The sequence below is a fragment of the Cimex lectularius genome, unplaced genomic scaffold (genome assembly GCF_000648675.2).
Source record: "Cimex lectularius strain Harlan isolate CLEC.00 unplaced genomic scaffold, Clec_2.1 scaffold3, whole genome shotgun sequence".
NCBI lineage: Eukaryota > Metazoa > Arthropoda > Insecta > Hemiptera > Cimicidae > Cimex > Cimex lectularius.
In genome coordinates this window covers 980,651-1,004,297 of record NW_019392688.1, presented here as the reverse complement: position 1 = coordinate 1,004,297, position 23,647 = coordinate 980,651, and the positions used below count along the sequence as shown (strand labels likewise).

General features: G+C 33.7%; 1 protein-coding gene across 14 annotated transcripts in view; it reads right to left on the bottom strand.

The window, feature by feature from the left end:
* The window catches only part of LOC106662262 (disintegrin and metalloproteinase domain-containing protein 11), an 880,166-nt gene that overhangs the window by 53,123 nt on the left and 803,396 nt on the right, over positions 1-23,647 (bottom strand). The gene's annotated exons all lie outside the window — the stretch shown is intronic.

Here is a 23,647-nt window from a genome sequence, read left to right as displayed (position 1 = left end):
GCTTAGTGGCCACAATTGACCATACTATTTATTCCGATTGGTTATTTTCTTATTCTTTTTTCTTTTTATCTAATGTTTTTGGTTGAGATGAAAATTTAGTGCCACGAGCGGGATTTGAACCCATGACCTCCGGCTTAACACCCCTCTGCTCTAACCAGTTGAGCTATCTGACTTCGATTCCCTCGGACACCAATTCCTCATCTCAACCTATAATTTTTCCCTCTTTGTGCCATATTTTAACTTGCCAAGTAAGTTTGTAAATCCCGCTATTTGACAAATTGTCAACGTTGTCTTTAGGTTCACTAGTTCCGTGGTCCGCTTGACCAAGTAATATCTTACAGTTAATTAAGTTTTTAGTTGAGATAAAAAAGTCAAAGGCACGAGAGGGATTCGAACCCACGATCTTCGGCTAGATACGCCGCTGCTTGCTCTACCACTTGAGCTATCGTGACTTCGACCACTCGGAATCCCGCTCGTGCCATTGACTTTTTTATCTCAACTAAAAACCTTAATTAATTGTAAGATATTACTCGGTCAAGCGAACCACGAAAGTAGTGAATTTAATAAGCTTAAAATGAAGTATACTTTCACTAAAGTTCTCCGTGGCCATTTCATTTGTCGTCGAGAAGCAAATAAAACACGACATTTGAAAAATAGCCAAAAGGAAGGAAAATACAAAAGATGGGGTTGAGATGGGAAGTTAGTGTCCGAGTGGATCGAGGTCACGATAGCTCAAGTGGTAGAGCAGCGGCGTATCTAGCCGAATATCGTGGGTTCGAATCCTGCTCGTGTCATTGCCTTTTTTATCTCAGCTAAAAACCTTAATTAATTGTTGCCTTTAGGTTTTGAAATGACTATCCTTTCCAACCAGATTGATGTATTCGCTCCATCTCAATTATTTCCATTAAGAATTTTGATATGTAAAACATATTTTAACCTATGTTAACGCCCTCTGAGAGAACCTTTGGGACGTTACGAGTTTCATATGACCTTTGTACAGCACTTCCTAATTGTTTTGTTGTTCCTTCCGCCCGGACCGGAGGGTTTTCGTATTACTTCTTTTGTGGCTTGCTCTTACGTGTTCACTGTGTGACCTATTCTCTCGGTTCTCTACCTACCTCTTTCTCTTTCTTCAAAATGTTCTCTCTATCTCTCTCTCCAAAACCACCCTCCTCGGCGAAGCAACAAAGGTAGCTGTTGAATTCGGGCCCGAAGTCCTTCATCTCCTCGACGCCTGTTTACCCCCGGAGACAGAAGAGTAAGTTATCTTATTCTTTCTTCATTCCAGTTCCTTATAATTATTTACCGGTAATTTATTTGATTCTCTTTTATTTTTCAATTTTTTTATTCTTGTTATTTTCATTCAGCACCAGCCAAAACAACCGTACATTTCACCTAGCTAAGTCACCCAATTTTTTATTTCAACATCTACGATAACCCTAATATGGAAAGGACTTTCGAAATATGTGAAAAATATTCATCGTTAAAAATGGTTTTAAAAAGAAAGAAATGTCAAAAACAATGAATGTTTTCAAAAAATGAAATAAAATAAAAGTATCGAGTTCTGTAGGAAAATTTCAATATCACCAGAACGAATCGATGAATTTTTGAGATGCTTGTATCATTTCACCAGGTCACGTTAACGCACCAACTTAATAAAATCTCTAAAAGCTCCAGCAGATTCTAAGTGAAAAATTACCTTAATTTTTCAGCGTAAAAATGAAAGGCTATGTCTTTTGTAAAAACTCACACGGTATATAAATTTGCAAGCACGTATTTCTAACTTGCAAAGATTAAATTTTTAATTTAATTGCATTTTACTGTTAGATCAATCGTTTATCATCCATATAGAACGTGAACAGCTTTCAATTTTATTTCAGGTCCTTGAATGGATTTGACCGGTCATGTTGGATATTTCGGTTGTGTTTTCATTTCATTATACTTGAAAAAACATATTTCAAAATTACGAATACATTTTTTTATTTCATGTAATATATTGTGAATGGGGTATATTTTTCCATAGCTCAATGACTAAAAGTTTTTTTTTTCTCTTTGGCTTTATCCATGCTCGTTTTTTTAATATAGAATTAGAATATGATATCGCGAGATTACAATATATAAAGATATTATTTAAAAAAATAAAATATAGAGAATGACATAACGACGTAATACGTAAAACCGTGGACCGAGAAGAATTGGGACGATCTGACTGCTATTTTTGCAGAGAATAATAAATCAATGATTTGAATAAAACACAATGTCGACATGTTTTCCAAAACTTTTTGAATAGCGAAGACATTTCATGCATTGTAAGTCGTTATAAAGTAAAGATTATCAGATAGTTTTTTATTCATTTTATAACAGAAAGTTTCTTTTTTGTTTATTTTCTGCTCGGTTACGTGTCCCTTTTTTCTTCCATAGAGTCGGACTGGAGAGAAAAAGTTTTGTTTTATTCAAAAACCGAATGATTGCGGTTTCCCTAATTCAAGGAGGGCGGCCCCCGCCGCAGCCACAGCAGGCCGTCTTTTTCCCACATTTCCCTTGCGGCCCCCCCTCCACAGACTCTTTTCGCCCATTTTCCGAACTTTTCCTTTTTCCCCCTTTTCATACAATGTTTACCGCGGGAATAATACGCGACGTGCCATCATTTGGGCATTACCAGGCTGAAATTCGGCCGGCGGGGGAAAAAAGTATAACGGCTACACTACCACTCACCAACTTGTTAACCGGCAACTGTTGCAGGACGCACTTTTTATTGCAAATGCAAACGCGGTGTTTCACATTAAAAAAAGGATGAAAAACCTATTTTTACCTACAATTTTCTTTTCACATCGAATTCAAGGGAATTGGATTGGATTGAATGTTTTTATTTGTAATAACTTCAATTAGATAACAAGTAACAATGATAAAGAGATATTCAAGAATCTCTAGCTTACTACGACACTTACTCAAAAACGAAATTAAATAGTAATCTCCATATCTTTTTGTCGAGGATCTAAAATAAGTAATAAACATTTCTTTAATACCACAGTAAATGGTAAGTGAGTATTATTTTGTGAAAACCTGTTTTGATATATTTTCGAAAAATAAATGTTTTATTTATAAAATATAACTCAAATAACCATTAGATTGGTTGCGTATTTCCGGAGCTATTTTAATCCAAAAACTGAGTATTTCATAATTTTAATATTTTATAAACAAAAATAAATATTTTGGGAGTTGAGTTTACGTTAGGAGAAGAATTAATATCTAAAAGCCAATATACAAGTTGCTTACTGTTCATTATTATCTTAATAAATGGATACAAGGTTAAATTTATTCTTTTTCTTGTATACAGGGTTTTCGGCTACTCGTGATACAAACTTTGCCAGCAGATTCTACATTCAAAATGAAACCAAAAAGTTTTAATTTACTATGGTCCGAATCTCCGCAGGTTCGGAGATATTCCACTATTTCTGATTTTTTAAGATTTCACGACCTTGCTTCAAATAAACAATGATAACTCTAAAACAAAATGGTTTTGGACAAATCTGTTGATACCATTGAAAACTACGTTAAATTTCCAACAAGATGTGATAAATGCTAAACTTACAAATGTTGTGAAATGAGCGTTTTAGTAGCCAGAACTTTGAAAAATATATATTTCTTTTTTCAAAGTTGCAAAACTACCTATGGTGATTTTAAACTACTATTGCTAAACTTAGAGACCAGAAAATGTCAGCAATCGTATTCCATTTAATATCCTGTTTGGTGGTGCAATTGCTTTTTTAATTAGTTTTTTAAAGAGGAAGAAATTGATGAAGGAAAGGAAAAACTGTGGTGGAAGGATAGGTAAGGCAAGATGTGAAGCAAGGTCGTGAAATCAAAAATCAGAAAAAGGGGAAAAACTCCAAAACCATTGGGATTCGGATCATAGTTAATTATGACTTTTTGGTCCCATTTTGAATGTAGAATCTGCTGGTAAAATTTGTAACACCCTGTATAGTCTACTTTTAGCTTTTGATTACTGAAGTCGATAATAATTTTTGTAAGAATTGAAATACTGCGATTTTCTTCGTAAGAAAAATTGGAAATGTCTTAAGTGTTCGTATAGTGCAAGAAAGTGTGGCGTGAATTTGCTTGTCTGTATAATGCATATGTAATTTTCTGGGTGGATTAGGCATAATTTTAATACTTTTTACGAAAAGCAAGAAGGTTTAGACAACTGATTCCGTTGAAAATCGTGTCCTCAGAGTAATCAAACAATAAGAGGTTACTTTAATACAGAGTTGTTTTGATTTTCCTGAAAAAACCACTAATTTGTTGTCAAGAAATGCAGTGAATGTACTGAGTATTTTCAAAGACGTGTTAACCAAGTTTTAACAAATTATGTACTTAAACCATACAGGATTTCTCTGGTTCAAGGTTTGCGGCAAAACGACTCTTTCATTTTTGACATGAAAATGATAACGGAGCAAATTCCCCATTTGCTATACCATGTTCTCTGGACTGATGAGTCCAAAGTTACAGAATTTAATGGCAATTAAAATAAAAAACGAAAGTATTTGGAATGTAAATGACTCCGGAAATATGCAACCAATCTAATTGTTCTTGGTAATAATTTTTTATGTGAAAACACATAGTATTTTGAAAATATATCAAAAATTGGTAGTCTTATTTGACAAAAGAAAGTTTATACTAAATTACTTGTTACTGTGACAATAAAAAAATATATTTAGACTTCTTATTTTAAATCCGTGAGAAAAACTATTGGGTATTACCATTTGTTTTCTATAACCCTTTGTTTTCGAGGAAAGTGGGTGTTGGATTGAAATAGGGACTGTATTTACAATTTTGACGACAGATTTTGAAATATTTGGCCGAAGCTCACACATCCAGTCGATAAGTCTATATCGACGTAACTATATTTTTTATTTAGGACAATCTTATTTTTGGGAAATATTTCAGAGCATAAATCAAGAAATCTTGCAAGAGCCCTGTATCATTTCTTAACTTCTTTACGTTTTAGTTCTAGGTATTGCATATTATCTGCAGTGAAGAGGGGCATATGACTGAGGAAACCTTGATGATCTTTTTAAAAAGTGTGAAGATAACATAGGGAATTTGTCTGTCAGTGCTAAATTTTATTTATTTCTGATCACCCCAAGACTATTGTAGTGTGACGTGTAGTTGTAACTTTGTTTTAATTGAGATGATTGCTATATCGTCTGCCATGGTCAGTGTGGTGGTTTGAAGATAGGACAAGTGTCATCTGTGTACACCTATAAAGTGTGGGGGCCAGACCGCTATCCCTGTGGGACACCCACCAATAGGGATATATGCAGAGAGGGAATTGCCTTCAATGCTTCGGAAAAGCCGGTGGGGTAACGGAAGTATGAAATAGTAAGTGGAGGGTAGGTTGCCTTTGTGCATGTACAGCAAAGCCGGGTACCAAATCGATAGCCTTGCTTACTTTTAAATGTACGATTACCTTTTAAGAACAACCATCATACTTTAAAGGATCACGTGTTAAACAAATGATATTTTATTTTACCTAATGCTTAAATATTTTATTTTTATTGATTAAACGAAGTCATGTCTTAATGAAGTTAACTTTGCGGCACTTTTGGTTGTAAAATTTATAATAAAATCTTATAATAAATCAAACAAATGTTCAATGAACAAAATGTAATAAAAAATACATCGTTAAAACATTAATGCAGACAGCTTCAGAATGAGATTTTACTATCAGTTTTTGATTGTATTATTTTTTTCTTTAAGATTTCTGAAAATAATAACTGTTCCCTGTATTAATTTTTTGGTTTTGTCTGGGTTACTTTTTTATATTCTTTTTAAGTCAATTCCTTCTTGCAAATATTTATCATTAAGTGCGTTTTTGGTGTAAATGTAATTGTATTTTATTATCCAATTATTTCAGAATAACAAGATTTCACCATTTATTAGATAATCACGCCAATGCCAGGCAAGGTTTACAGTGTGATAGGGGGTAGTCCCTGGCCTGGCGTACTATCCAACACTCTGGTTTCTATCCCATTGTGTAAATGTATTTATTTGCGTGAGTGGTTAAGTGTGTTTGAACACAGTCTGTGTGGAATGTCGAGTACCCAAAGAACCGTCGAACCAATTAGGTTAACTTAGAATAATGAATGCATGATTCTTACTTTGTGTGAATGTATTTCTAAGCGGGACTGAAGGGAGGACGTCGAGGTGAAAATCGTCTCTAAACCGCAGGTTTAGGCTTTACATAATTTTAGCGCAGTTGTAGATATGGGATCTCAGCAGTATATCGAGAGCTGACAACACAAGTTTGATTATCTTTTAAATAGCATGCATGTATATTTTGGTTGATTTAGGATATTTTATGATCACGTGTGGAAGGGTTAAACATCAACGATAGGGCCAATACCCCCCCCCCCCCAACATAAAAAAAGTAACAATTTACTATAGTAAAATATACACTCGTGTAGATTGTTCCAACACCCAATCTACATTTTCAACGTAAAATGAAAACAATGTTTATTCTTTTATCCATTTTTCAAAATTTTACTTTAGACTATTACAAAGGTTTCACTATATGTAGTAAATATCTGCGCTGGGATTTATCTTTTTACGACTGATTTAAATTTTGTATTCATTTTCATTTTTAAAACATAAATGCAAATTTATTAAACAATGCCAAACGAATCGTTGAATCCACTTGTTACTTGATTTTAAAAGGTGGATAAGGCCATCCGTCAATGGTGTCCCCGTCAGCACAATTTGCTTTGGCAGTCTCGATTTCGGTTTCCATTTGTTAATTGGCCTTGTCCATCAGCTTGGTTTCCCACTCGTGTGAGATTCAGCTATTCGGCTAAGTGGCCTCCTCTTCCTTTAATTCATTACTCACTTTACTACGTACGCCACGTCCCGGTACTGGCCTCGTACAAATTGATTTCGTTCAACGGCATAAAAAAAAGGATTTGTATATCCATTGTCCTTTCATCTCACCGTCTCTCTCTCTCTCTCTCCCTCTCTCTCTCTCTCTCTCTCTAACTATCTATTTTTATCTCAATCTCAAACTTTCTCTATCTTTAGTCCTCTCTCACTCACTCTCTTTTCTGAATTTTGAACTATAATTTAAATACTTCATGTATACAATAAATTTTTAGGTAATTATAATTTTGTCATGCACGAATCTCCGTAAAATCAGTGAGAAAATTAAATTTTTAGATCATTTTTAGAAAATAAAAACAATGAAAACTTTTAAATTTACGACATTTCTGTTAATCATATCATAATCATTAATAATCATTTGCGATACGAAATGTTAAACCAAAAAGCAGAAGATCGATTTCCCATTTAAATTACCATAAAACAAACGGTCTTTTAAACCATGTTCACAAACGTGTTTAATTGGCAACTCCCACAGTACGAATGTAGTACTATCAACGTCAGTGCAAGTGCAGTATTTTCCCCGATTCTCAATTGTTTCTCTGTGCAAATAAATTGACTGGAAAGTCTATGCGAACAATTCTCCGTTTATCTATAATGATAATTGTCCAGAATAAAATTACGTTGTTTTACTTTTATACGAGTTAGGGTTATTTATAAATGTTGACGATCTATAGAACTGCCAAACAGGTTTTCTATTAGGTAAATTTATTATTATCTTAAGAAAAAGTACGAGAGGCAAACAAAAGTTAATCGAATATTAAAATAACGCCTAAAATATTGATAGATGAAATAAAGGATACATATTAGTCATAACTTGATAGGGATGTGTGACTGTATGCGTCAATGAACATAATAAATTAACAAATTTTGTTATTAAAACAGATTACATAACTAGATTTAAAGATACCGAAAAAATACAAAAATTCGGGAAACGCTAGGTAGATAACAGTAATACTATATACAAAATGAAATTTTATGGACGCATATAGAACAATTGAAAAAAATGAACAAAATCTTCTCCAACTTCATCAACTAATCTCCAAGTTATTTATTTATCATTTTATTTGATGGTAAATTACTTACTCATGGAAACGAAATTTTTTTCGCAACAATTTCCTCAACTAACATAGATTAACAGGAAGTTTTGGATGTAGCTCATCGAAGCTCGATTCAGGCTTGTGCAAATTTTGATCCACTTTTTCCAACACCTCTACTTTTTCTTATAATCCACGAGACAATTTACGATTGGCACAGTAAGACCAAAAACACAAATATTTTAATTTTTGGCGGGGGGATAATCAAAAGCCTCAGACGTCAGTGAATTAATGCTTACTTAAGTTTTGTTTGTCAAACATTAATTTCTTTAAGTTTGTATTTGTAGACAGAAATTTGCATCCCTAACCATCGATGTTATTTGACGAAATCGTTACAAACTTTTCCTTTCTGTATCACAGCACGTAATTTACTGTATATTGAAATGCCAAATAAACAAATTGGTGATCGGTTGAAGAAGTTGGGGAATATTTCGTCCGTACGAAAAACTTTAAAACAGGGTATTGGAAATAGTTAAAATCCTATTCGTATCCAGTTATCCTGGATTTTTGTAGCTTTTGGTTCATAAGAAACTAAGCAACAAATAAAATTTGTCATGTCCCTGGAGTTTTTACAAAAATGGTCCAATAAAAAATGTCGAAGGGATGGAACTTAAACTCACCCTCATATATTCATGTACGTACAGTTTTTTTTACATCAGTTTGGAGTCTTTACACTTAAAAGTACGAATCGTAAGAAACCTCAAAAATTCAAATATCAGAAATTACTAATTACATTATTACTCATAGTACTACTTATCAAAAATCTTTTCTTCTCTCTCTCTCTCTCTCACTCTCTCTCTTTCTATCTATCTTTATCTCAATCTCAAACTTTCTCTACCTTTATTTTTCACTCTCTCTCTTTCCCCTCCCTCTTTCTCACTCTTTCTCCCTCTCTCTCTATCTATCATCCTATCTATCTACCTATCTGTTTAACACTCTTTCTCTCTCTCTCTCTCTCTCTCTCTCTCTCTCTCTCTCTCTCTGTGTCTATCATCCTATCTATCTATCTACCTGTTTAACTCTCTTTCTCTCTGTTTCTGTATCTATCTCTATATTTCTCTCCCAATCTATCTCCTTCTGTCTCTTCCTTCTCTCTAGGGTACAGGTTTTTCTTTCACCCTATCTTTCCTTTCATTTCATTATCCCTCCCTCACTCTCTCTCTCTCTCTCTCTCTCTCTCTCTTGTCCACTGTCTGTTTTTCTCTTTCCTTTCTCTTTCCATCGTCCAGACTCATATCCTCTATCACACACAATCTTTTCATCTCTCTCTCTCTCTCTCTCTCTCTCTCTCTTACAACCTCTTTCTCTCACTCCTTCTCATTCCTCTCCTACCTGCAGTGATTTTAGTCATTTTACCATCCCTATATCATACCTTTCATGTACTAACCCTAAAGTAAAAATCTTTTCTCCTCTCTTTCTCTCTCTCTCTCTCATTCTCTCTCCCTTCCTCCCTCCCTCATGTAACTAGTCTCTCCCATTGTCCTATATATTTTATTTTATCTTAAATTAAATTACACACAATTTATTTTTCAATTTTTTTTATTATCTTGTTTGTTTGTATACAACCATAAATTTATGTTTTGTGATTAATGCCATCAACTTTACGTGGCTGTTTTGTTTTTTACACCTGCATGAAAATAAATTTTTTGTTAATTTACTTACTTAACTTTCTGTTTAAACTTTTAAACATTTACTGTATACATTTCATAAGGAACAAGGCAAAAAATAAAAAGGTATATTTGTCGGAATTTTTAACAAAAATGCAAAAAAAAAAAAAATATGGTGGGAAACCGTAGTTAAACTCACTTTGTATTGTTAAATGAACCAATTACCCCTCGCGTTGTAGATTAAATTAGCAAAACAGGCTTTCCCGTTTCCTAGCGAATCTCTGTGGGAGTGTGTGTATTTGTGTTAGAGGGAGGAGAGGGAGTGTTTGTGTTTACTTTCTTACAACTTTACAGTAGTAATACGTAATTTACTGAAATAACATATTTTGTGTTTTCGGTTTGTGATTGATTAAATCTTGTAAATTCAACCTAAACGAACGAGATGGCAAACCGATTTTCTCGCGTAACACTTAAATAAGTGTGTTTTGCATTTTGAGCGAGCGATTTGTAATATATATTTGCTTGGAATGCCGTGGATAAGATCCGGCCCGGTTTCTCGTATTTGGTTAACAATTGTCTCATCAGGTTTGAATCAATAGGAGTTCGGTGGGACTGTGGAACGGTCCCACTGAGGGCGCGGGTGCGCTTTGAGTCTCATGAAATGTTCATGAGACCTCCTATCTTAGTACCACACTATGAATACTAGCCCTTTCAGGGTCCGCTAGTTATATTTTATTTACGTCACTTTCGACTCGATTCCGGAATCGATTGGATTCGAGATTGAGAACATTTGAACTTCCACTCGGGTGGCATAATCGGCCCTTGTCATACTGAGACAACGCATGATAGCCGGGGCGACAAATACAACATATTCCATAAAACGATTAATGTTTTATTCAAAATTTTTCAGATTGTTTGATATAACATTTTTCAAAGAAGAAGATAAGCGGCTCATCTCTGCCCTCGTCTATTTTTTATATAAACCTTATTTACACAAAAGCTTGACATTAATATATTTCGATTAATTAAAGGTTAAATTAAGGTTTTTAGTTGAGATAAAAAAGTCAATGGCACGAGCGGGATTCGAACCCACGACGTTCCGCTAGATACGCCGCTCTACCACTTGAGCTATTGTGACTTCGATCCACACGGACACTAACTTTCCATCTCAACCCCACCTTTTGAATTTTCCCTCCTTTTTGCCATTTTTCAAATGTCGTGTAATGTATTTGATTCTCGGCGACAAAGGAAATGGCCACGGAGAGCTTTAGTGAAGATATACTTCTTTGTAACTTATTAAATTCACTAGTTTTCCTGGTCCGCTTGACCAATTAATATCTTTCAATTAATTAAGGTATTCAGTTGACATAAAAAAAAAACGAAAACGTTTTATCTCAACTAAAAACCTTAATTAATTGAAAGATATTAATTGGTCAAACGGACCACGAAAACTATTGAACTTGCCATTAATGTTGGTTAAACCTTGGGATAAATTTATTTATGGACAATCCTCTAATTACATAATTATAAAAATAATAGGGGTATACATACTTATAGGGTTTCTTATTTAGACTCCAATATGTCTATCAGGACAATTTTCTTGAACTATATACTGTAAAATACAATAGCATTGTTATTCATTTTATTGTGATTGATAGGCCTTTGTGTGTATACTGTTTTTATTTTTCTTTACGAGGGTTCGCAACAGCAGAGGTCATATAAACCCTCAGGGTGCCGGTGTTTTTGAAAAAAAACAAAAACAAAAAAAAACAACCATTTGTAAGTATGCCGCTGGATTCGAACCCGGGACCTTTACCTTACAATGATGAGCGCCCTATCAACGCCTAAACCGTTGCGGCCACCGACGCCTCTGTGTGACTATTATATATTGTATTATAATATAATACAATATACTATTAACGTTTATTTCGTTGCTTGAGGGATTTTTTTTAATGAGTTTTAACTTTATGAAATGACCGGTTTCACCTTGAAATACTTTCGTTCTTCACCGTGAGAAACTGTTCCATAAATCCAATTAGATAAATTATGGGGCCACCCTAGATATTGAGGGGAGAGGCCCTGTGGATGAAACTCGTTAAACGCAATTTACCCCGGCTGTGATATTAAGTCGGAAAACTAAAAGGTGTTAAGAAAGGACATAGATTGAAAAGGAATTTTTTTTAATAACCGTCTCTGTACCCAGAAAACGAATGGCCTCCGACCCATCTCGACCCTACCATCAATCGTCAATTTCCGTCATGTATAATATAATCGTTGATGATATTTCAAAACTGGCCAAACTATGGAGATATGATTTTACGGCAGACAGCTAGAGGATCAAAGATAAATGATCCAACATGACACAGTGTTTGCCTAGTTGTAGATCAACGAACTAACCCGAACGTCATATATCATCTGCTTAAACTCTTTCTTTTGTTTTATACATTCCTACTGTCCAAAAGGTAACATAATATTCTAACAAAAAGATGCATTCAATTATTGACAAATTGAAACGGAAGACCTATTTATTTAAAACAATGAACAAAAATTGAAAGCCGAACCGTAATCAGCAAGAACAACCAGACAATCATGTAAATGCACAATCTACGCGATAAACATAAGAAAAATGGAACGTAAAATTATTATAAGTAAGTACTGTATCTGTTTAACAGTTTAAAAAAGCTAAATTTTAATATTTTTTAATTTAAAATTTTTTTTTTCATGGTCTGTGACATCTGGAGAATAAAAGTAAAGTTATTTTAAGTACTTACTTCATTTTACAATTGTTTATATATTTTTTAGGTATATCAATGTTTATTGTTTGTAAGTATTTTATTTTTTGCAATAGATTAATTAATTTTTCTACCGTATAGGGAAGATTTAGTATAAATCTAGTTTTTTTTTTTTTTTTTTTTTTTGCCTTATGATCTTTACATATTAGCCATGACGAATTCTTATATATGTTGTTCAAATTGAGGGTTATCGGGAAAAAAGGGCCAGAGGCGACGGTGGGAATCGAACCCACGACCGCGGCGTGAGAGTCTCTCATACTAACCACTCGGCTACCGCGGTCCCCTATACATCTAGTTGAAACAAATGAAATAAAACTAGACCAATACATTTTATTATTACCTTTCAATTTTCATGAGGCACAGATGATCACGAGGTTGTATGATTTTAGTTTTCACAAAAACAAGCATTTGTCCTAAAATGTGTGTCAAGAATCAAATATGGTGCTCATCCGTGCATCTGTTTATCGATTTATAAATCCTTGTGTTATCCAGAATTGATTACGGAAGCATCTTCTATGGGAAAGCGCCCAAGACCCATCTTTAACGATTAGACAGACTCCGCAAGATGTTCCTTAGGTGCTATGGCTACCACCCCCACAAATGCCTTAACAGTAGAAGCCGCTCTTATCCCACTACATTTGAGGAGAGAAAAACTAGCAGGCAAAAACCTATCAACAAGATTAGCAGACAGCGAACACGAAGCTGTTCAAACCGTGAATCAATGTGCGTCCATACAGACTGCAACAAGTCATCAAAATCTCTTTTTCGTACCATTCTTTATGCGGTTACAAGAGGAAAACGATTTTTTCACCCACGGACATCATCCCATGGAAGCTACAATGTAGTTCTCCTAAAGTAATTACGTCATATAGAGATACGTTAGGAATGCCCGAGTCAATTATTTGTTGCCTTGAAACAGGAAGATATCCAGATGCGACAATAACCGACGGATCGAAATACCCCAGGGGAACTGGAGCCGCAGTTCTAAACATTGCAGACAACTCCACAATTCGAATTAAACTCCCCCAGATGTGTTCTACGTATACAGCCGAAGCTGTGGGTATACTGGAAGCCGTCAACTATATAGCGAAATACTCTAAATAAACGTCCATAATTCTATCGGACAGCTTTAGCGTATTATCAGCGGTTAGAAGCGGTCGTATGAAGGACCCATTGATCACATCAATCAAGCAGGGATTGATGTAATTGGACAACAAGAGTATGAACGTAATTTTAATATGGATAAAAGGCCATAGCAATAACAAATACCACAATCAAGTTGATGTTCTAGCAAAAAAAGCTGCCATCCCAGGAATAGTAAAATCGGGGGTAACAGCTTTCGACATAGTGGCACACCTCAATAATTATATTAAAAAGAAATGGCAAAAGGAGTACAATTCATCCAAGACAGTAAAAGGAAAAGTATATGCGAGTATCCAGCCATTAATCCCACACAAACCATGGTTCAATACGGTCAATGTGCCAAGAAAACTTTACCTCCACCTGCAGGCTTCGCCTGAATCATAACAGTCTACCATATCATTTATATAAGATCGGTATTGAAGATAGCCAAGTTTGCGGATGTATTAATGGCTCTTTGGCCACCACATCTTTTTATCCTGCCCTCTAACCACAAAATACAGAGATCAATTGTATTCTGCGATTTTACAATGCAGCTTGTTCTTACCTACTAAAAGCAGTATGATTTTGAGTAACACAAACCACTCTCTTATCAGAAATGGTATATACAATTTCATTGTGGCTAATGGTTTAGTTATTTAATCACGGAGATTGGAGTGTAGTATGGGTCTCTCCCACTCTATTCTCCATTGATATGGCGATGTAAAAACACAAAGCAAAAAAAAATCATTTATATTTACTATGTTATTATACCACACCACACTATACTCTTAGTACTTTTATATGTATATCTAGGCGATAAATTGAAATCCAATAGTTCTTAATGAATAAGAAAAGGAGTGCTGAACTATCACTTTGAACTAAGAAGAAGAAACAGATTTGTATAACCAGACCAAAATAAAATTTTCATAAATCATCGATAAAAAACTGATTATGCGACACAGCAATGCTTGTTCTCATAAAACTTATTAATTATCAAGTTTTTGCAACATCGATATTTTGTTAAAAGTAAATCCCAAAAGATTTATATGTTTCAAGAGTCGATTGATTTACGTGAGAACTTATTTTCAGGGATGCTAAATTAGAAAACTTCTAATGTGACACTATCAAATGAATAAGTTCTAATCTTTTTAACACAGGTCGTGGTTTCAAAACCCGCTCGTAACACTAGCGTTTTCACCTTAACCAAGACTTTAGATTAAAAGTATAATTAATTAAAATGTAAATTAAGTGGTTTGATAAAAAATGAATAAAACATAATAGCAGAGGGATACTTTTCAGAAAACCAATATCATTATTTTCTTAAAAAAAGAAAAGTATAATTGAGAAAACATACCATGTTATCAAAGGTTTTACTGTTTCTTCTGAGAAAAAGATATTACATGAAATAAACATAACAGAAAAATGGATGTTTTGAAGCTATGTATTTATGTAATGTTATGTAAATGATTTTCTTGTATTCTCCGAAATTAGTGTATTATATATAATATAAAGCCACGAATTAGCCCTCTAAAGTGAAAAGTGAAAAAAAAACTTTCTCTATCTTTTTACCTAAATGGTAAATTGCTATTTCTATTCCGAATTACTGAAAGTTTCACTAGCATATTTGTGCTACGGATATTCAAGGCAAAACTTTTTTTTGACAGCTTGGTGATTTCAGCCCCTAGTGCATGCGAAATATTGCAACAAACATTCAATACGCATTCACACAAATAAATACATTCACATCTATATACATTGCATTCATTCGGTGATACTCAATATTCCTCCATCAACTTGCATACAATAACAAATTAATTGGGGTCGATGGGGTACTTTTATACCGCCATCGACCCAAGTCACGTAGCCAGATCAAGGGGGGGATGCTATTCAACCATCAGCCCCTCCCCATTCGCTCTAATAAATACACTCACTCATACAAAACACAGAAACACAAAACTCATATCTTGAAGGCTACGTACAAAAAAATCTCAATTCGCTTAAAAAGCGGAACAAAGGACCCTGAAACTCGCTACCATGTCCGAGAACCATTCTTAAATCAGGCGGCAGGCCCACACGCTCTCTGTATGGAGCCAAGGCATGACACGCCTCAAAACGTATTTTAAGAGAGTCTTACAATAGATTTTTAATCTCCGATTGTAGTTAATAATCCGAGTGTGGTTTGATATAAATCCTCTCGTTGTGCTCTTGCTGGAACCATGAACCGGCGTGTTTCGACAAAGTGGTGGTTGTTCTCTAGGTACACATAAGTCTTGAAGGTTACGATAAAGCGGACGAGGCGGGTAAGACCGGTGTGTCCCAACCTCCAGACTTAACCACTGAGATCCGGCCCTCTTACGTCAAAAATGCAATGAAAACATAATTAAACATGGTGGCATCCTCACCCGATATGGATAGGCCTTGAGATTGAGGTTGACACTCGGACACTTTCATGTCAAAGCCCACGTATGTTTCCGCTAGAGGGAGATGTAGAGAAAAGTTAGTGGATGTGTCCTTCTTGATTGAAGGGTACAATTCCTTGACTCCATACAGAGAGCGTGTAGGAATGCCACCCCACAGAAAAATCGTGCGTGAGCACGGCCGCGAATATCTGAGTCCCCAGTTTATCGGATACAGAGCTGTTTTATTGCATGCAGATAGTGATAGTTTTGTATATACAGCGTGTACTGTTAGTGAATGTATTTATTGTCGTTTAAGGCAGAGTTCTGATCCTGTACTGCCAATACCTGAGGTGGGCTATTCTCGATGCTTGCCGTTAATACAGTAAATTCCAAAAGCTGGAATTGCCAGTAGACTGCTTGAAGTTAAAGGCTCAACTCTGTATATGTTTGTATATGTACATAAATGTGCAGATTTGAGCTTATATAAATCAGCAATCAGCAAATTCGGACTCATCTTCTAAATGTTTAACCACTATTGAGCAATAAATTACGTTCTTACAGTCCCATCGTTTAGGAAATGTCCGCAGTGAAATGTTTTTACTTAGGAATTACCTTATTCTCTGGAGCTTTCATACTTATTTTTTCCATATTATACTTCTAAAGGATAAAATCAACGTATCAAAAAGTAAATGCAGGGAGAGGAATGACCAGGTTAAATTTGCTGATGGTTGACACAAAAATTGGCTTGGTATCATTTGGCCAGGGTCCAAAGTCTGCCGTGGCGCACTGTCTTAAATTTTGTCTACAAAATGTTTTAAAATAATTTCCAACTAAGTATCTTTAGCAAGATATCTTTGCCTTAATAAAGGCGAATTTAATTATATTTAATCTCGAGTGAGAACTCCTTTACCTGATGTTTTACTACTGCTACCTAGTTATAACGCAAATTAACTTATTACAAATGGGCCATTCTGTCCGACACGGCGGGGGGATAAATGGATCTTAATTTGTACGGCATTCAGACCAAGGAGAAAACGGCCCTTTATAACACAGGAACTCAGCACAATAAACCGTAATTAAAATGGGATCGGAAAATTCAAATTATAGAGGAAGAAGGAGGGCCTGTCCATGGGGAGTAATATGCTTGTGGATTGACAATGGGCCGGGTCTAAACTTGTCACCAACATGAAGAGTCTCCTCAGGCGGTAATTTCACCCCTAAACCGCGGTGACGTCCTCTGAATTACATGTGCTCAACCGCGTGCCGTGTATATTAACCCCAGTATTCACCCCGCGCCTATTTTAAGCCCCTTTGCATTGTTAATAACTTTCTACTTGTGTCAGGAGGAAAATTTTATATTACTGTTCTGTTATCGGGTTTTTGTTCGGGCTCGGAGAGAAGAAACGCCTACAAAAGACGTATATTCTCTTGATATCGGGAGTTTGATCGTCCAAAAACTTAACTTATGCTTTTCAGCTGGTCGCATTCATGCTTTCTTGCATAATAACATAAGACATAGAATTTAAATACTCCGAATTAATGTTTGAACTACTCTAAAACAAGTTTAAAACCCTACAGAGATAACTGGTTCCACACATTTTATCTTAACAGGCCTATTACACAGTTTTCCAACTACAACCTAAAATTTAGTATTACTCAAATTTCTAAAAACATTCGTAATCTAGTTACTCTAGCTCATATAAAATTCTAGAAGACCTTGCCAAAAGTAGAATGAAGATGCATTGTACATCTCTCAAACTGTACGATTATGATTAGTATTTAATTACGTTTTAACGCTCGATGTGTCCCACTTAATAGAGGCGTGTCATGCCATGGCTCCATTCAGAGAACGTGTAGGCATGCCGCCGGATTAAAGAATGATTCTCGGACACGGTAGCGATTTTCAGGGTCCCCTGTTTTGCCTTTTGGGGAATTGGGTATATTTTATAGTATATAGAAATTAATATGTGTTTCTTTGTCTTGTATGAGTGAATGTATTTATCGGTGTGAATGGAGAGGGGCTGATGGTGACATATCATCTCCATCGCCTCTCAGGTTGTGTGTATGACTTGGGCTGATGACGGAAATTTTATAAAAATACCCCATCGACCTCAATTTAGATTAGTTCATTATAGGGAACAGGTAGATGGAGGAATATCGAGTACTCCATCTACCAAACAGAATGAGTGCGATCAATGTATGTTGGTGCGAATGGGGAAGGGCTGATGGGGAAGTACGATCTCCATCGCCCCTCATGTTGCGTGCGTGACTTCGGGCTACGGCGGAAATATTCTAAAGTACCCCATCAATCCCAAATTAGATCAGTTTATTGTAGTGAATAGGTGGATGGAGGAATATCGAGTAATCCATTTAACAAAAACAGTATGAGTACGAACAATGTATATAGCACAGTGGTAGTATGAATGTATTTATTGGTGTGATTGTGAAGAGTATGTAGCAGTATTGTTAATAATACAAAAAGATAAGGTCATTTCACGCCCTAACATTTAAACCTGCTATCTTAGGATAGCTGTATCGGTTCATGAGAGGTATAAAGCTCTGTCTCAAAAATTTCACTCATAAACTAATCTATCCCATTGCCATCCAAAGCTTTTATTTATCTTTTTAAATTACTTAATTTGGAAGGCAAAGTTTATGCAAAAAACGCATTTTAAATTATAAAATTTATTCCTGTTCTTTAATTAGAATTTCAAATTATTGTTCCATAATTTAAACATTTTTCATATCCTTGTATGGCCAATAATAATAATTCACTAGTTTTCGTGGTCCGCTTGACCAATTAATATCTTTCAATTAATTAAGGTTTTTAGTTGAGATAAAAACGTCAGTGTCACGAGCGGGATTCGAACCCACGATCTTCAGCTAGATACGCCGTTGCTCTACCACTTGATTCACTCGGACACTAACTTCCCATCTCATCCCCACCTTTTGAATTGAATTGAATTCGAATCCCGCTCGTGACACTGACTTTTTTATCTTAACTAAAAACCTTAATTAATTGAAAAATAATAATAATAGAGTTAGACTAGCAACAGTTTCAGCATGAGTAATAAGCTCATCTTTATCCTTTTATTCTTCCATTCAAATACTATAAACAAACTAATGCTACTTAACAATAATAAAATAACACTTCTTTTTCTTTATTCTCTTTTTTTTCTGCAGAATATTTTGATATTGATGATAAGAAGTGAAAATATCTTTTCAGTTCTTTACGTGAAGAAGATGTTTTGTAATGGTTTCGGGCGATAATAATTATATGTTAATTATATGTTAATAATTATATTTATATAATCCTACCTCCACTGCGACCTAAGAAAGAGGTTAAGGATTATTATAATCATGCAAAAATTAAAAGTAACAGACTGAGAAGTTATGAAATATGCTCATTACAGGATAAATAAACATCGCTTCAGTAATAAATAAAAAAGTAATAATCTAAATTTACAATTTAGAATATTTCACACGCTGCACTTTAGATTGTCTGCAAAGAAAGTATTCTTCTTATCAGTATAAATTATTGTAACATATTTCATTTTAATAATCGTTTTTGGTCTGCTAGGAACTGGAGGAAAAGAGTTCCTCACTGAAGATGGCGTAATGCCGAAACGCTTTTGAATATCTTACAAAACCAAGTTGAGACAGGGCCTGTGCCGGTTTAATATGATATTTCGTTTTTATAAAGAGTTATTTTAATAAAAAAATTAAAAAATGTTGTGTTTTGTTTTATTCTAATCGTACAGGTAGGAAAGTATTTTTTTTTAAAGGGTATCAAAGAAATTATAAAAACCTTTTGATTGCCACATTTGACGACCGGTCTTTTCTATTATTAACGACAAAATGCTATATGAAAAAAATAAATTACGTCTTCCATCAAAAGCGAAAGTTATTATCCTTTCCCTGTTATTTTTGTAACCGAGTTCCCAAGGACACCGGCCGGGGTTTCAGAGATATTAGAAAGTAACCTAATTTATTTTAAGGGTTGAAGCGCATTGAGAGAAAAGAAAAACAGTCAAGGTAATTTGAACTTTTTCTCAAAATTTGCAAGTTACAGACCTGGTTCGAGCAACTGAAACCTCCGCGACGCTATGTTTTGACCAAAACATATCAACATTTTCCACATACGACCTGAACTTAATTTGGGCAAAAAGGTCCAGTATGAAAAGCAATTAATAAAGTTATAATAATAAAACGAATATACAGGTTTCATTTCAAAATGGCTCTTTGCTTCGGAGATGGTATGTTATGGGTAGTTACTTTTTATAAAGCCTTATGAGAAAAAAGAGAAACACCGATTTGATTGTTTAATAGACCAGCCCTTCTTTTATTGTTTAATTTAAACAAAAAAATTTTATATCGAAGCGAGACAATTAAATGATCGATGTTCTATGTTAGTCCTGTAGAAGGGGAAATTCTCATTAGCTTGACGAAAAAACTGAATATTTTTCTTTTATTTCGAGTTGGCTTTATTTGTTAATACAGAAGTATTTTTTGATATACGATTTTTTTATAATATATAAATAATTTAAGTATAGTGAGATGGTCTTAACTATCTCAAAAAGTGTTTTTAAAAGTAGAATGTTAAAAAAATTTACTTTGTTTAACTTTTACTTTGTAAACCTTTTTCAAAATGAATTATTCTTTAGAAAATATTTGTTTTGTTTAGGCGGCAGATTTCATGACCATTCATTCTCGTTTTTGCGATTGTTTTTGAAAACAAAATTGACAGGAATAACAGCCAGTAATGATAATATTTGTTCATTCCTCCGTACAAAAGTTTTTTTATCATCAAGGTTCACCTGGAATAAATATGTAATTGTTTTGTGCGGCCAAAATTCAATAACGAACGTGTCAATATGGAAATCGTTATATGTTGTACACAGGGATTTAAGCGGATTAACTGACGTGTGCATCCTGCGTGCTGAAGGAACGTAATCATTCAGTCAGACCTTCAAAACATGACAAAATGACTCGCTTTCGACAATCCCATGATCGAGCATTTGACTGACTATCAAAACAGGCAATAATTCGCAAAAGCATAAATTTAAAAAACATCTTTGGCCAAGTACTACAGCTAGAAAGCTATGTTATATTTTCTTATTATACTAAAATTACAATTTGTATACAACAATTGTTGTAATTTATAATCCTGCTAGGAAAACATTTTATAAAATATTTAGATAATAGTTTTAGGGTTAATTAACGACCTTCAAGAACCGAGGGACTATGAACCCTCTTTGTATAAGTAAGTACTCAAGTACAAGCTTCACCGGAATAGAATTTAGAGTTTAATAATGGTAGAACTACTTGAAAACAACGCTGCCCGAATAATTGAAAATATAAATAGATAATAGCTCATTATCTTATAAAAATGGATGAAATTGAAACCCAAAAATCTAAGGTAATATGAACATAATCACGGAACAAGTAAACACCGTGTAATAATGGTAATGTTCCAATAATAAATTATAGGCGTTTAACGTTTTTTAAATTATATAATAATAATCAGAGATAAGTCCAAATTGAAATTAAACAATCAGTTAATTTTGCTCCTTTCATCAGGACTTATAAACTAGTATTAATAAGTCATAAGATTAACGAATACGAAAATCTATGAATCGTTCGCTTAACCTTCCAATTTTACTGTATTACAGTAATAATAATACCAATATAATACTGAACATAATGTTTTATTCTAGTTTAAAGTAATGCGTTTAGCTTTTAAATTATGTTAATTCCTTAATAAATATATTTCTAATAGGGTTTTCTTTACGTTTTTGCATTAAAAAATCCAAGCTTAATCTTTTAATCATAAATTAATATACAAGAAATACAGAGTCATTGCTTTTAAATTTGCAGAAAATAATTTTCTTTATTTGTTTCTGTGGTTTATTGCATAATGAAAAATATGGTTACAATTAAAAAAAAAGCATGGAAAATTGTTTTTTTCTTGTTTAAATATTATCAAAAGTAGTTAACGATATAAAAATCTTTTTAGTAACTAAATGTTATCGCCCATCAAAGCATTCGTAAATTTTTAAAAGGTAATAATAATAAATCTTTGTTTGCAAGAATGCACAATACATATAAATTTATACCAAAAAATAATATTTTGGTACATCCCTGCGTGCTGTCAAAAAGCAAAGCTTGTACTAGACAGCAGGAATTTTTGGAAAACCATCAGAGAAATAAACAGAACGTATTTTTGCAAAATGAAAAAGCCAACCAAATTAAATCTTTAAAATATCTTAACTACAATTTAAAATTTTAGAAATTGTAAATTTTTGCCTTCTTTGTAGTTTTTGAAATTTTGAATAATGATCCTCTCTTTATAAGAAAAAGTACCATATTTAATGAAAAGTTATAATATTGCGTAGTTTTTACATTTAAAAATGTGAGTTAGCCAATGAATGGTGTCTTGTGTTATATTCACTGATGTAAGTAGCTTCAAGATTATTTTTATATATATATATAGACAATCATGAACATTTAAGAAATTTTTGGTATAGATTCATTACTTTAAATTCACTGTATAATTTTTTCGTATTATATCTACACGGTTTCCGTAAAACAATTTTAAGAAGTGAGTTTATAGTTACATCCAGAGTCTTAGTGTAGCATTTATTAGTACTTCCCGAGGAAACCATACCATAGGCTTTTATTGATTGTGCAAGAGAAAAATATATTCAAAGTTCAATTTTCATAAAGTTGCGCAAAATTCTAAATTTATAGAACAGCTTTCTCAAACGGGAAACCAAAGAATCGATAAGTAAATTAAATCTCAATTTCAAGTCCATTGCCACACCAAGATATCTAACACTGTAAGCAAAAGGGATAGACAAGCAAGAACCTTCATCATTATCATCACAACTATGAAAAGCAAATATAAAACTATTAGTATTTATTATCTTTTTTTTAAATAAAATTTGCAATCCATTACATTTTTTATGTTTAAAATGAGAAAGTTTAACCAAAAATTAATCATTTTCATATCATTATTTATAGTTTTAGTTAAATTAATTAAATTATCACCTGAGAAAATGATACAAGTATCATCTGCATAACTAAATAGTTTTACCGAGAATTTAATGTTCAAAAAAATCGTTAAGATATAAAAGGAACAAAATTGGGCCTAAGACTGTACCTTGTTGTCATCTCGATTCAACGCGTAAAGAAGAACTATAAACTGTTCCAAAATTTTTTCTAACTAGAGTTCTGTTCGATACATATGATTCAAAGGTTTTATGGGGAATATTCGAGATACCAATATACTAAAGTCTTTTTAGCACCAACTTACAGTGTTGAAAGCCTTTTTAATGTCTAGAAACAATCCAATAACGTAATTACCTTTATTATTTTATTCTGAAATCCAATTAGTAACATCAAACAAAATATTCTCAGTGGATCTGCTAGGAAGAAAACAATATTGTTTTGGAGAAATTATTCTATTTTCTATAAAAAAAGTTCAATAATCTGTTTTTAATTGTTTTTTCTAGAAGTTTGGATAAGGATAAAGTTGAGATAGGCCTATAGTTATTAACCAAAGTTTTGGACCAGATTTAAATAATGGTATTACTAAGGATTTTTTAAAAGCAGATGGATATTGACCAAGTGAATAAGCTAAATCAAAAATGTGTACCAAAGGTAGAATTATAAATTTAGAAATGTTTTTAAGAACAAAA